Source organism: Cricetulus griseus, chromosome 4 (assembly GCF_003668045.3).
Source record: "Cricetulus griseus strain 17A/GY chromosome 4, alternate assembly CriGri-PICRH-1.0, whole genome shotgun sequence".
Classification (NCBI taxonomy): domain Eukaryota; kingdom Metazoa; phylum Chordata; class Mammalia; order Rodentia; family Cricetidae; genus Cricetulus; species Cricetulus griseus.
The window spans coordinates 135497788-135514488 of record NC_048597.1 but is presented as its reverse complement, the minus strand read 5'-3'; the positions used below and the strand labels follow the sequence as shown (position 1 = coordinate 135514488).

The 16701-nt window shown below is 38.6% G+C and overlaps 1 protein-coding gene across 12 annotated transcripts in view; it reads right to left on the bottom strand.

The window, feature by feature from the left end:
- The window catches only part of Bbs9 (Bardet-Biedl syndrome 9), a 408032-nt gene that overhangs the window by 244000 nt on the left and 147331 nt on the right, over positions 1-16701 (bottom strand). The window lies entirely within an intron of this gene.

The window sequence follows — 16701 nt, the reverse complement described above, 5'->3', positions numbered from 1 at the left end:
TGAGTGCTTACCCTCACAGATTAAGACTAATTATGAAAGATCTGAGAGAAAAGGAGTATCACTGTCAATCTCTCCCTCCCTCCACCTTCCCTCTCTTCCTGCACATCCTGAAATGTCACCCTGAGATACTGAAGCAAGAAGGTCTTCACCAGGTATATATCCTCAATCTTGGACTCCTGAGCCTCCACAAGCATAAGTCAAAACTTTTCCTTCCTTTCTAAGTCACCCAGTCTCTGGAATTCTGTAATAGCAGTAAAGAATAGATAAAGACAAGGGTTTTAACTCTTTTTTCCTAAGGCCCCTTTATCTCTGTTCTCTCTGAAATTTCCATGTCATACATAGCTTCATATATACATTATGGCTGATTTTAATATGCAATGTGTAGAAATTAAATTTGCACATTTCTCTCAACATACTATAAAAAGCAGCTGAAGGAAATACTGTATTTTCTTGTTCCTTGGTAGTCATAGAAAAAAATCAATGTTGTCCTAAACCATTTGGCATTAATATATGAGTTCTTTTGGTTTTTGTTATATGTCCTACACTGGCCTTTGATTAATAACAATATTTTGCCTTTTTATTGTTTTAAATGTCCATATACATATTGCTGTATGTGGGGCATATGTCCCCTGAACCATCTGCTAGCTAGCTCCATGTGCCCTGTCCTGTTAGTTCCCATTTGTCCCCCTAGATAATTTAACTCCCACTTTCATGTCATATATACATACCAGATTTTATGTATCTACATTAATCTAGAAATGATAAATGAGAAGAAAACACAAATTTGCCTTTGGAGACAATGAATTAGCTTAATATGATTTATCTTGTTCTTGCATCAGTTTTCCTGCAAATGACATGACTTCATTCTTGTTGGCTGGAAAAAGTTCTATTGCACACATACTGCCATATTGGCCTTTACATTCTGTCTGTTGTTGAACATTTACATAAGTTCCAAAACTTAGCTGTTGTAAATAGTGCTGTAATGAACAATGGTGCAAGCGTCTCTGAAGTGTATTGACGTGGAATCCTTTGGATAAGTTCGATTCACACAGTAAATCTAACTTTAGTTTACTGAGAAGCTGCCAAATCCATATCCATAGTAGTAAACTATTTTACCTTCTTACCAGGAGCACATAGGATTCCTTGCTGTCTACACACTTAACAGCATTTGTTATGTTTTCTTAATAACTAGCATTCTGACTAGAGTAAGATGGAATCTAAGTAATTTTGATTTGTATTCTGTGATAGCTAATGAAGTTGAAATGTTTATTGAACATTTGTATTTCGTCTTTTGAGATCCATCAGTTCATTTCATTAGCCGTTTTATTGGTGTGATTGTTTAGTTTCTCTTTGTTTTGTTTCAGATCTTTGTATTTAACCTGTCAGACATATAGCTAGTAAAGATTTTCTCCCATTATGTAAGTTAGCTCTTTGTTCAATTGTTTTCTTTGACATACAGAAACTTTTTAATTTCATAAAATTCCATGTGTCCCATGTTGGCCTTATTCCTAAACATCTAGAGTCCTACCAAGAAAGTCCTTGCCTGTTCCTCTATCTTGAACTGTTTTTCCTACTTTTATCCCAGTGGTTAGAGAATTTCTGGTCTTCTGTTAATATATTTGATTCATCGGGAGTTGAGTTTTACACAGTGTGAGTTTTACACAGTGTGAGATATAGGGATCTATTTTTATTCTACACCTGGTTATCCAATTTTCTCAATGACATGTTTGAAGAGGAATGCTTTTCTCCACTGGGTATTTATACCGTCTCTGTCAAAACCCAAATGGTTATAGCTGTGTGGGTTTATATCAGGATCTCTGTTCCATTCTGTTGATCTATATTTGTGCCAATACCAAGCTATTTTGAGTATTATTATTCTATGTTTATGAGTGTTTTGCCTGCATGTATGTCTCTGTACCATGTGCATGCCTGGTGCCTTTGGAGATCAGAAGAAGGAACTGGCTCCCCTGGACCTGGGGTTAGATGGTTTTGTGCCATCACATGGGTGCTAGGAACCAAACCCAGGTCTTCTGGAAAAACAACCAGTGCTCTTAATCACTAAGTCATCTCTGCAGTTCACCATGCAATTTTGGTACTATCCGGCGCTATTTTTTCTTACTTTTTAAATTTTTCTTAAGAATTTCATATATTAGTCCTATATTTACATCATTTCTACCCCTCCATCACCCACTGTAACTCTTCCCATGACCCCCCACTTCCTCTCAACTTCATGAGATCTTAAATTATTACTGTTTTAGACACACACACACATAAAAAAAAAACTCTTGAGTACTTTTAGTGTTACTTGTCTGTATATATGTTTAGGACTAACCTCTTTGGGTTGGATAACTTATCAGAGAGCTTGTCCCTTTAAGAGACTGATTCTCTCTCTTTTAGCAACCATGGGTCCCCTGTAGCTCTTCATGTAGGAATGTGGCCTTGTGATACTTCCCCATCTATACTGGTGCATCAACTGGTGTTTCCATTATATAGGTCTTCTTTAGGCACTCTCCTTGTTAGGATTTCAGGGATACAGCCTCCCTGTTGTGTCTACAAGACACTAACAGTATCCTGGTCTTCTGGCTCTTACAATATTTCCATCCCTTATTCCACAATTATCCCTGAGCCTCACATGCTGGGGTTGCATTGTAGATGTATCCACTGATTGTCCCTATTCATAATTAATAGTTCTTAGAACTATTAATCTGTGGCGGAAAGAGAAGGGGGAAGGGGAGGGAGGGAGGGAGAGAAAGGGAGAGGGAGAGACAGAGATCTACTAAACCCAGAAGAAACTTTAAATCTCTCCAATTCTGTATCATTGCAAACAGTCATGTTATTAACATAAAAGCTCAACTGGGTTGAGAATAAATTATCCCACTGCTCAGTCTTTCCTATAAAATGACCCCCAGCAACCACTTCACTATCTACCTACTATAAACACAATATTTCAGCACTCAAAAAGCTGAGGCAAGAGAAACTTGAATTCCCAACCAAGCTGGTCTATACAGTAAAGACTGTTTCACAAAGACAAAAGCAACCAACATAATCAACAACATTCCTATACGCTATAAACGCTGTACCTTTTCTGGGGCCCATATACAGTAAGTGCCACAGACCCTGTGACATGCCTGCATAGAAGTAGGAGCTACGCTGGTGTCACTGGAAGGCAGAGCTAACTGAGAAGAGGAGGGACTGGGTTCTAATACTGACTGCTGCTTTAGAGCTAGTTCAGCCCGGAGAGGTCCTCCCAACATTCCTCATCTCTAAACCAAGATGGTGAGAGATGATAACCCCCAAACACCAATTGCAAGAACTGCCTCTTTCATCTCCCACACAAAGTCAAGACTCCTAAAATGAAATTAGTCTCCTGAAATGAAATGTGAAAACAGCCCACAGTGCCTATGGAGCTGTGATTTTCATTGCAGGCAACTGAAGCCCCCTAGTGGTCGACAGAATCCTTAAAAAAAAAAAAAAATCCAGAGGGAGAAGCATCACTCTGCTCCAAGCTGTGACTTCTGTTCTCCTTTACTCCCAGCACCTTAAGGACCAGAAAGCTGAGTCCTCAATAGGCCAGTCTTTGGCTGGCTTCCCAAGACAAGGCGGAAAGCATCCTTTTCTGAATGCAAACAGACACGCCCAGCTCACTCCTAACCTCCCTATAAAACAGGAGAGCTGGCATGGCCCGAGAAAAGCATTCCTCCTCATTCAACCATATTACTTGCTAAATTAGATGGTTTAATGTTTCTCTCAAATTCCAGTACTGGGAATTTATGTACTGAAATTCAGCAAATTTCAAAAAAAAAAAAAGAAGTGTTGATTTATAGGAAAAAAAGTCAGTTTGTGCCAGTGTTTAAATAGCAGGCAGATGCCAATTTAGATATAAGAGAATTATTTAGAAAACTACTGAGCTTCTGAGTTAGAAAATGAAGGATATGTGTATTTCTTTAGGCTCTCAAAATCCGACCTTTACCTATGGTTAGTGTCCAAACAGAAGAGAGAAGAGCTTGATCTTGTCTCTCAGAAATACATAACCTACATACCAGCATGATCTAAAGAAATCCAGTAGCTGTTTGAGTGACTTATCTTTAATTTAATCACATCAGAAACACTGGATACAATTTAGATTAAATAAGAGAAATTTAAGCTATGGATAAATTCATTTTATCATTACTTTTTTATTTCAAAAAGATGCTAAGACAGGCTTTAAAACTCTAGTGTTCATCAATAAAATTTCTGTATAAAATACCTACGACAGGCAAAGATTTCGACCCAGAACTACAGAAATACTAACTTAGTAATATAATCATTTGGCATTTTTATACATTGAAAAAATAAATACATTTTAAATCACACATATAGTTTCTAACATTAATTCCAATTAACTATAAAGAAAAATGTTATCAAACAATGTGTTTTTTCTATTTCTGCTTAATGGGTATTTTATATGATAGTCCACATAGGTTATAAGGACTGGACCTCTGAATGATGGAATTTCATGCTGAAAGGGGCCAGAAGTTAAATGTAACATTGTATATCCAATTACTTCCAACTGAAAAGCAGAGTTAAGACCAACAAAATTATTTCTTGATGCAAATCAGCTAACCCAAGGTATGTTAGTAACTTTATGAAGGGTCAGGGTCAGAGAAGTGACATCCCCAAAATATATAATTACTCCATGATTTTAGCCATAGAACATGAAACTAAACAAGAACTGAGCTCAAGAATCTGAAAATGAGTCTATCATTCCACAGACAATCCCCGCTTTCACAGCACGTTAAAATCAAACTCCAGATGGATTTTAAATGTTAAATTTTAAAATATGAGACTACAAAAATATTTATCTTCCTTTGAGATGGGAAGAACATTTGCTGGAAGAAAACAGTAGACTAGAAACTAAAGAGTCTCTATATGAAGTCACATAAAAATGTATAGGTGTTGCATGCTTAACAGCCAGGTATGATGGGTATGCTTACGATCCAGCACTGGATGGAGGGGCATGGGACTGCTGTGTGAGGCCAAACTTGTCTATACAGCAAGATCTAAACCAACAAAGCTACACAGCAAGACCCAGTCTCAAAAAACACAGTGAAACTTGGGAAACAATTACAGCCAACATAAAAATGTTAATTTTTAGGTTGAAACATATATATTGCTCAATTATTCAATTATTTTTGAACTATTAAAACAATTTCTTTACCTGGGCATGGTGAGGCACACCTTTAAGCTTAGCAGAGGCAAGTGGGTCTCTGTGAATTTGAGGCTAGCCTGGTCTACAAAGCGTGTTCCAGGACAACGAGGGCATGTACACAAAGAAACCTGTCTCAAACAAACAAACAAACAAAAGAATTATATGTAGAACTTAATATATAAAAAGAACTCTTACAAAACAGTAAGATTATATCCCAACAGGAAAAAGTTCAAGGAAATGTAGACAGCTTAGACATGAAATTCAGCGTTGGGAGTTGGCTCCCAGTTTGACAGAAGCACTTGCTATGCATGCCTGATGACCTGAGTTCCATCCCTGGAACCAAGATAACAACCTAATGTGGTGCTGTGCATCTATAATCCCACAGAGTTGGGAGAGAGGAAAGAAACTAGGCTGAAAGCCCCCTGGACCACAGCAAACAGCCTGAAGCACACAGCAAAGCAGTAGAAACAAGAGCTACCCTACCTCAGCAAGGTGGAAGGGGAGAAAGGACTTCTGAAAGTTGTCCTCAGACCACCATGTAAATGTCACTGCATATATGCAAAGTACATGCATGCGCACACTGGCAGTAAATAGATTTTTAAGTTTACTTTAATGATGCAGTCAGTAAGTAGAAGAGAAAAATTCACAGTCAAAGAAATGTATATTCTGGATTGCCCTCTAAATTTGGTCATCTCTGTAAACACTTCTGTGAGTTTATGTTCAATAAAGACTCCTGTTGTCAGAGATCTTATATAACATAGCAGATCTTTTGCTGAGAATAAAGCCATTTTTCCACTGCTTTTGAGCTTTAAAATTTTGTTAAAATGCTTTCAGAGAACATCTTAGACATATGTATCTAATCCTGAGAAACTACACCTCAATGTACACAGTAATCTGTTTCTATAGTCAGAAAAAAAATTAAAATTAAAATTAAAACAGCCCAGAGGATAAGGGCAAAATAGGTTTTCAAACATGGCAAATCTATGGGAATGCTGAAGAGCCACTAAGTTGTGTCTTCAAGATGTGGTGTAGATTAGTGGAGAATGGCTTCCTACCATATGTGGGTTCCTGAATTCTATCCTGAACGTTGCAAAAAGCACCCATAAGAAAAGTTGTGAAAAGAGATTACTGAGCATAAAAATATATATAATGCTGGATGTATGTTGTGTACAACACAGAGATTATTTTCAAAAGCCTAATTGTTAACAGGATGACAACCGCATCTCCCCAGTAGCATTATAATTTATTTTGATTGTGTTTTATAGTTACAAGTTTGAGTAAAATTTTATTTCTTTTCAGGCAAAAATAAGTTCTCTTTTCCATTGTCAGAAACTGAATCTGAATCAGCTACTTAGCAAGTAAACATCTGTGTCCATCTTTAAAACCTTGCTTTAGTTCTCTCGGGCTGACAAAGGAGCTGTAGGAAGGACAACCCTGGAGGACTGAAGCTCTGCTCGCCACAGGGAAAAAGAACCCTTCTTTCACTCACTACAACACACAAATGATTTAGAAACAAAAGGAATCACACGGGTTCTGGCACTTCTCCAGCACCATTTTATGCAAAATAGAAGCATTTTAAGCTATCTGTCTGCCAGCAGCTGGGCTTTATTACTATATAAAGTGAGACATAACAAAGACATCTTTAAAGCCTGATTTCTACAGTACCTTGGGAAAGCCGCCCAGGCTGTAAGGAAGTCCTCAAGCACAGCCAGCCCCCATGCGAATTTCTCAACCCAGGACTGGCCTGGGCACCTGAACAGTATTGAATCTACTACCATTCATTTAAAACACACACATTAAGCATCCACTATACAACAGAAGAGGCAAGAAAAACAAGATATGATTCTTGCCCTATAAAAAATTGGCAGGGTGGAAGGGAAGCCATGTTTTTATTTTAAATGGTAACTGTAGCCCATCTGGCGGACACTATGGCTCAGCAGACAGTGACCTTGGGTAAAGGAGCTGACCAAGGCTTCACAGAGCAAACAGCACAAAAGACAGACCTCAAGTTACACACAGACTCTTATAACCAGATTAGCAGAGATCAGGAAGAGGACAGACGGAAGCTGAGACACTAACCTCCAGGAACCAACTTAGTCTCAGCACTTGACACAGCTTGTGAAGCCCCTGAGCTAGAACTGACCTGAAGGCCTCTCTCCCCGAGGACTAGCTTTCATGGTACCAGCACCGCATGTCTTAAAGGTGCAGCAGTGCATGCAAACCTTGATGGTAACCAACGGCTGTCTATTTGAACTTTAGGCATGCTCAACCATGCCTGGTGCTGGAATTTTTCAGTCACGATCTTTAGTCATCAGGAAAACTCTAATTAAAACATCAGAAGTTCTTGTCTTAATTTCCTTTCTTGTTGCTGAAAGAAAATTCTCCTGACCAAAGCAACTTAAGGGAGAAAAAGTTTACTTGGCTACTAATTCCAGCTCATAGTGCATCATTGAAGGCAGCAGGAAACTGTCAAGAGCACAGAGCAATGACTTAATGAAAGCAGGCTAGTGCTCAGCACTGTTTCTCCACTTTTACACAGCTCAGGATTCCAAATCCAGGGAACGGTGCTGCCCATGGCTGGCAAGTCTTCTGACATCAATTAATGTAATTAAAATAATGCCTCAGAAGCTGTTCTTCCAGATAATTGTAGACTGTTACGTTGGTGAATAAAACTCTCATAGAACCTCACCCCTGTCAGAGGCTATCAAGACGAAACAAAGGACAACTGTAGAAGGCATGAGGTCCTCCTGCTCCCGGATAACACTACAGAAACCAGGAAAGTTAAACTGGCAGGCTTTTTTCTTCAATGGAAGGGATTTACATCTGTTCTCCACCCAGAAGCCTGGAGTTGGACGTAGTTAATAAGCTGGTGATCTTTTGCTATCTGTAGAGCCAAGCCTCACCGAAACCCCCCAGACTATTATGTTTCTTAGTCAATAGAACCCATTTTTATGAATGAGGTCCCATGAACTTTGCAAAACAGTCCACTACTGTGCTTACTGCAGACCCTTATCCTGAGCATTGTTCCTCAGTCAACAGAATGCATTCGAATGAAAGAGGTACAGGCACTTTGCAAAGACATGGACTTTGTAATGGAGTTTCAATGTAGTCATGCCTTAAGCTTTGTGTGATAACTGTCACAAGGAAACTTTTTCCCAAAGTTGTGCTATGCTTAAATACATTAAAAATAAACTCAGGGTCAGATGAGAAGTTTGAACCAACACAGGCTGACTAAGTTGTGTTGAATCAGATTTCCTTCTTGCCTCAGGTGGATCATCCCCCTTCCAGCTGTAGTATTTTCAGGGACCCCCACCCCAGACAACAAATGCTACCAAGGGAAACAGGAACCTTGACTCATTCCCAGAGGGAATATAACGTGGTAAAGCCACTTATAAAAGCAGCCTGGAGATTTCTCAATTACTAACAGAACTATCTTAGGAACCAGATAGACCATTCCTGAACATATATGTGAAGGACTCTACCACAGAGATACCTGAATGACCATGCTTATTGCTGAACTAATACTATCATATTTGCATGATGTATGTATGGGGTGGGATGTGTGTGTGCCATGATATGCATGTAAGGGTCAGAAGATAACTTTGTAGAGTGAGTTCTTTCCTTCACATGGATTCTGGGGATTGAAATAGGGAAATCAGGCCCACAAGACAAGTGCCTTACCGCTGAGCCATCTTGTCCACCCTGTTTTTTCCAACAAACTCACTCACCACCTTACAAAAATAAGTCTGACATTAAGAAAAACCACTGGCATAATTTTGTAAAGTATATGTCAAGGAGCTGGGTTTTCAATTTTTAGAAACAATTAAGCTCTGTTGGCCCTTTTCTGCCTAACCACTTCTCAGAAAAACCTTCCTATTACTGCTGCACACGGCTCACACTGAATACAAAAGTGTTGTGACGGGAGGAAGCAAGGCTAGAATCTAAATTTCCTAAGGTGTTTTTCCTCACTCTTCCAGGCTGACTTCCAAAGAAGGGGAAATTTTAATGATTTTTAAGGTGCAATTTGAGGCTTGGTAAATGACATTCAGTTATTATTGCTACCCACCATTACTCTCAATAATCAAGAATGTGGGTTATTTAAGGGAGGGATGTGGTAATTAGAATGCCCAGGAAATGTACAAGCAAAATGGAGGAACCAAGGCCAGCTTCCAAAGACATCACAGTAGCATGAACTCTGCAAAACTAAGTAGTCAAAAAACTGCAGAAATTACAGGGTTATAAATGGAACTGAACAAAATTCCTTCATAGTAAGGATTCAAGACAAACCTGTTCTTTTATTAGACTCACTACAGTCTACATAAGGCTATTAAATCCGACTAATTTATATTTGCAGACTAAACAAGAAATTACTAACCAGAAAAAAAGAAAATGATGTAACTCTTAGAAGTGGCTATTTTTACTTTGGACACAGAATGTGTTTAGAAGGGTTTGACTCCTCACTATAACTTCTTTCACTGATGTAGAAATCAATTAGCATTCATGTCCAGATATTCTAGGGGTTAAAGGTACACAAGCTGTTCCATGCACTCCTAGCAAAACACTCAAAGTGTAGTGATGGCACAGACATGCTGTCAAGGGAGACTATGAAAACACAAGAGAAGACCATCAAACTCGCACAGTGAGGGAGAGAACCCATCCTACAGGAGGTGACACAGAAGCACAAAGGAGGGAGGGGGTGTGGCACCACAACAGCGCTCTCCATGAGCACACACAACAGGGCGTGGTAGGTTCCAAGAAAGTATTTTTACTAAGAGCCAGAACAAGTAACTCAACGAGTATCTGTTGAGTAACAAAGATGTGGCTGGCACAGTTCCAGAGTGAGAACATCAGTGAAGAAAAGACACAACAAGTTCTGGCTTCCAGGAGCTCAGACGCTAAGGAGAAAAAAGGAAAGCACTAAACAAAACTAAATAAACATATAGTGCATTCAACAGTGACAGATGCTGTGGAGAAAAATTATGCAAGTAAATCAAGAATCAAATTGGGTCAAGTGAGAAGCATAGGATACAATCTCAGCACCAAGGCTAAGGTAGACAGACAGATCTGAAGTTCCAATACTACCTGATCTTTGAAGACTCCATGTCAAAACCTAAAACTAAAAGTAAATAAAACAGTCATGTTAGACCCAAGGGAAAAGATATGAAAAGCAGCATAGAGGTCAGGCTGGGGAGTTACTGCAGAATCGTGCAATGGCCAATGTATAGGCATGGCTATCAGCTAGGAATGCCTCTCTCTCTAATGGGATGAAGATGCAAAACTGGTCAGTGATTTTAAAGTAATAAGAAAAGAGCTCTGAATATCTGGCAAGTAATGTAGGCTATACTCCACAATAGGAAGGCCACAGGAAGGTTCAAGTGAGGAGAAACCATTTGGCCACAGGAAGGTCCAAGTGAGGAGAAACCATTTGCTTGTTCTCCCTCGGTTTCTACATCACACCTGAATATAAAGATTATCATTCCCATACCCTTCACTCACCAGCAAGCATTCACCTTGCATCCACATGATACTATATTCAAAACAGTATAATTAACACTATGGTGGGTGTGGAGACACACAATGTAATATCAGTAATGTGCAAGCCAAGGCAGGAGGATTGAGTTTGAGGTCTTCTTGGGCTGTATAATAACTGAATCAATGAAGGCTATAAAAGAATAAGATCCCATTTCAAAAGCAATAGTAGTAATTTAAAATTTCTGTTAAAAACAACATATTAGCTGGGCGGTAGTGGCACACACCTTTAATCCTAGTACTCTGGAGGCAAATGCAGGCAGATGTCTGTGAGTTCAAGGCCAGCCTGGTCTACAAAGCTACACAGAGAAACCTTGTCTTGGAAAAAAAAATCATACATAAATAAATCCTACTATACTATAGTTTAGAAAGGTCCTCTCCAGTGACTAAAAGATAAAAAGGCTAATATCCTATTCTGTTCTGGTGTAGTTTTTCTTTTGTATGTTTGTTTGTTTCTTTTTTTTTTTTTGAACAATCTCATAAGCAGCCCAGGCTAGCTCAAACTCAAGATTGCCCCTGCCTCAGCTTGCAGTCTACTTGGCTCAGTGGTTGAGAGCACACACTGCTCCTATTAAGGACTAAGTTCAGTTTGCAGTACTCGAGTCAGTGGCTACCAAGTTCTGGTAACTCCAGTCTAGAGGAGTCCAGTGCCTCTGGCCTCCAATGGCATCTGCATTCAGATTTGCACATACCTGCACAAAACATAATTAAAACAATACAACACCATATGTGAAGTAACATAATGAGCAAAGTGAAACAACATTTCAAAGAACCATAAAAGGTTAACCCTGAGAATTGAAAAAAGTTCCATGGAGGATTTGAAAATCAAATAAGAGTGAAAGAGATGGACAGAAGAAAGGCATTTCTGTCAGACAAGCATCAGGAAGAAAATTTGTATGAACACAAATGTCACTATAAATGCGATCATGTGAAGACACTGGTAAGAAACCTCTTTTTGCATGAGAGTTAATTCAACAAAAATGCAAATGTCTATGGACTACATTATTCTTTTCAAAATTAAAGCATTTTAATATGTTACATGGAAAAATGTATGCCTTACAATTTTTATTACATTCTATTGAATAAAAGAATATCAGTAGAAAACTGTTTTTTTAAGTCACCAAGATGTTAATACATAGACATTTTTTACAGGAAAAAAATCAGAACAGATTTCAAACAATACCGAAGTGAAGAGAATATTCAGTGAGAGATAAAAGCACTAATGCACAGGCAGACTCCAGCACATCTATGCTGGGAGCACTAGATTAAGGCAAGAGCAGTAACACAATTAGGTAGTAGTTCACAAACATAATCCTCTTTAAAATGCCCATCTGCTCACATCACCCCTGAAATGGGAGTCTGCAAAGATTTCCCATTTGAAAATCAAAGTCCTTTAAACAAAAGATAGGATTTGCTGCATGCTGATCTCACCAGGTTCCCCTAGCTATCTCCCAACCCTGCACACTGACTCCACCACGGTGCCTAGCATCTAGTTCTGAGGAATAGTCACTCTCTATGTCCCTTTGGTACCTTGTATGTTCCTCCTCTCTCCTCTTCAAAGGGATCATCACATAGTTCAAGTTAACTATCCAATGAACTTCAACTCAGATGTAAAAAGCTGCTCCAGGTTTGGTTCCCTGTCACATGTTTCCAAAGCACACCTACATACCACTCTGATGGAGGCATTTTCTCAGCTGAAGTTCCATCTTCCCACATGACCTTGGCAAATGGCAGGTTGACCAAAATAAATATATAAATAAATAAATCTAACTAGGATGGACACCATCTAGTGGTGTCTGAGTTTCCTCACTTGAGTAGCTAAACAAATGAATTAATGTACATTCTAGTAGCTAGAATAATCTAGCTCAAAAATGTTTATCTTAAGATAGTCTAGATTAATGGTTTCAAGTTTAGAAGTGTATTAGAATCACTTAAGAATCACTTAAGAATAAAACAAAGCTGGCCCTGCTGTCCATGACATTTAAAGATCCTTTCACTCCAGTGTCTCTAAAAATCACTGGTACTGAGAAGTAGGCTTTACACCAGTGGCTCTCGACCTTCCTAATGCTGCAACCCTTTAATCCAGTACCTCATGCTGTGGTGAGCCCCAACCATAAAATTATTTTCATTCTCCTCTAGCCTTTGAAAGCACCTGCACTCACATGCATGCGCACACATAATCAAAAATAAATCTTTTAAGAAGAAAGCCTGGATATGGTGCCCCGCTCCTATAATTCCAGGCAGGTGGATCTATGTGAGTTGAACAGGACAGCCAGGTCTACATAGCAAGTGCCAGGACAGACAAGATTTCATTATTTTAAAAAAGGGGGGGGAGGATGGAGGGAGGACAAAAGAAAGATGGCACACACCCAAACTCAGCAAGCAGAGGCAGGAGCATATCTTTTCAAGTTGAGGTACAGAAATCACAGACCAGCCAAAGACTACACAGTGAAACACTGACTCAAAGAAGGGTCAGAGACCTTGGGGGCCTGGAGAAAAATGGCTCTGTGGTTAAGAACTCATATTGCTCTTGCAGAGGGCCCATGCTTGATGCCCAGCAGCCACAATGGGTGGTGGCTCACAACTGCCCGGAACTTCAGCTGCAGGGTAATACAAGGAACACCTCAGGCCCCCTCAGCCACCAGCTCTCACTTGCAGGGATCCACACACAGACATTTAAAAAAACTTAATGTAAAGAAAGAAAAACCCTTGGATAATAAATACAGTTTTTGCCAGGTGGTGACGGCACACACCTTTAATCCCAACACTTAGTAGGCAGAGAGGCAAGCAGATCTCAGTGAGTTCAAGGCCAGCCTGGTCTACAAAGTGAGTTTCAGGACAGCCAGGACTGTTACACAGAGAAACCCTGTCTTGAAAAATAAATTATTTTCATTGCTATTTCACAACTACAATTTTGCTACTGTTATGAATTGTAATGTAAATATCTATGTTTTCCAATGGTGTTACATGACCCCTCTGAAAGGGTCATTCAACCCCCAAAGGTGTCATGAGCCATAGGTTAAGAACAACTGAGTTAGACCATCATTATTATCACTTCCATTCTACAAATGAGAAAATCCAGGCTGAGAGAAACAGCAAGCTCAAGGTTTCATGGCTATTATATGTGCCACTGTACCATAAAGCAACTAATGCTTAATCATACAGTGTGCATAAATGTAATGGCAGTGCTTATATGGCTTCAAAAAAATGCTTCCTTATCCCCATATGTGTGTGACTGGTGTCTCCAAACTGGCATAAGTCAGACAGGAAATCTCATTCTCTCCAGAGAAACAGTGCTGGGATTGAGAACACTATAGTCTTTTTAAAACAATTCTCATAACAGTGATTTGGAGAATGCATTTTTAAAATTCCAAGAAGAGATCCATTCATCTCCCAAAATGGCCACAAAAGGATTGGAGAGAAGGCTCTGTAAGTAAAGTGTATGAAGACCTGAGTTTAGATGCCCAGAACCGATGCAAAGCCAGAGCCGCTAGCATGCACCTCAACACTCTTATAAAGAGAAGGGAAGCCATGGAAGAAGCAAGGACCAACAGCCAAGGCTGTCCTCTGACCTCTGCATGCACACTCTGGCACATCCACAGTGATAGACACATGCGCACACATACGCCACACCCACATAACATATGCGTATACATACACAAGATAAAAAGACCTCCATGGGAGCAAAAAGGATATGATAGGTAGGGTTTTAGTTGGCAGGGTGGTAGGGGAGGGAGTGGGAACTGGGATTGACATGTAAAACAATCTTGTTTCTAATTCAAATTTTAAAAATCTGAAAAAAAAAAATCTTCCCAATCTTCCCAGCAAATTTTTGGGAAAAAAATACCAATATGAGAAATTCTGAATACAAAAAAAGACCTCCATGGTAATTTAAGTATATTATCAACTGATTGACATGAAGAAATGACAAGGTACAGAATTAGAATAAAAGGTGCTTTTCTATATTCACAAAATGCCAAATATCAAAATGTTAGCATCTAATCTTATGATAAATCTTAGCGATAATAATTCTTGAGTACAATCCAGCTGAAATATTTTCAAAGACCACTGATGTTCACCCATTATCTACTCTACTATTACGCGAAAGGTTAGGATAGTCACTATAGAGTAACCCTGGAAATTTGCTTTCCCAGATCCCAGTGGAGAACAGGCCTACTCTTTAACTCTGCTCTGTCTCCCCCCAGAAGAGCAGAGAAGGCCGTGATGGGCCACATCTACAAAATCCAGTCCTTGCTAACTGTAGTCCATAGTTTTGGGGAGCACACTGCTGTACTTCTAAATAGTGGGGGTCCTAGGAGATTAACAGTCACCCAGATGCTCAATGTCCTAAGAACACAAACCAGCACCTTAGCTACTTATTTTTTCACCAGGCAGATGACATGTAAACATATATGTGTTTGTGGATCTTCAGCCCTACCTGCTTACACAGACACTCTCAAGATCACAGGTCACTTATTTCACCTGGTTTTAACTAATCAATCTGTAAGTGAGGTCACTTTATAGACCTGCTAACACTATCTTGCAAATGGTTTGGATATTATAAAATAACAATTTTGCAACAAAATTAAGTAAAACTAAATGGGATGAATAGTTCACTTACAGACTTCTGCAAAACTTACTACTTTATTACCACATTCAGCAATAAATAAATCATCCAAATGTATTGGAAAATAACCTAAGTTGGCAACATTTTGGTTACAGGATTCTTTCAATGTATATCTGTCTTTAAAACTAAGAAATTTCTACAAAATATTTGCTAAAGCAAATACTATACTATGGAGGACATTTTAGAGCATGTTTGACTACTATATAAGGATTATTTTAACTGTATGATTTATGACAAGCCATGAATATAAAAAAAAACACATAAAGCATGTACCCTTCTAAGCAGGGAATGAAAACGGCTTTTTTATGGTTGTTAATTACAACTGCTACTACTATTACAATAGACTGCAAATACCCTTTGGGTTCAAAAGATTTCAAAACATTGCGTCACATCTTATCCAATTAATACAGACTATAAAAAAGGAAGAATCTTAATTTTGTTACTGCAAGCACATAACTAGGTGACAAATATATCTCATAGCAAATATATGCTATGAGATAGGAGCTAAGATTACACTCACAGCAATCACTTGTGACTGTCAATTACCAGATGCTTTATGATCTTACTTTGTTAACTATGACATCGAGGACAGGACACCCCACTCCACAGCATTAGGACTCCTCACAGACACTGTTCATAAGGACTGTCCCTACGAATACCATTTCATTCAATAGATTGCTTATAAAATTTGCTATCTCAATTGTCTGTCAATAAGATATTGCAAAATATCTTATTTTATAATTCTTCTATAGAGTCACATGAAGATAGAATCTGAGGGGATTTTTTAATGCTTCAAATATGAAACAAATTAGCCTGGTATCTAAGGCAACCTAAAAGTGAAAACAACTCCCACATACACGGGAGTCTTTTGCAAAGCTGTCTTTTATTGGATTCTAGATAATAACAGAGGAAAATGCTTTTTATATGTCTACTCTTACAAAATAAATTTTCACATCAGAACCTTTCAAGAAATGAAAATGCTTCAGATACTCTCCACCCTGCAATATCAACCTAGTAATTCAAATATCTGGCAGACAGGATTCAGTACACAAACCTTTTCAGATTAGAATCAAAAGAAAAGCAATTCATTGTTTTCACTCTGAGATCATTTAATCACTATAAAAAAAGAAGATACATTTTAAAGTTACAAGAATTTTACTTTTCTTTGCTTCTCTCTCCACCACATGTTTTTGTTTTGAATAATAGGAATACTATGAAGATTTCAGTGTTAAAATATAAATTCAATGTGTGGAATGAAAAATATTTCAGTAGTATAATGGCCTTAATTATAAATTCACTAGATCAAATAACTTTTTCAAAATCCTTAACTTTGTATAATGCTTCAAAACTGGCATGC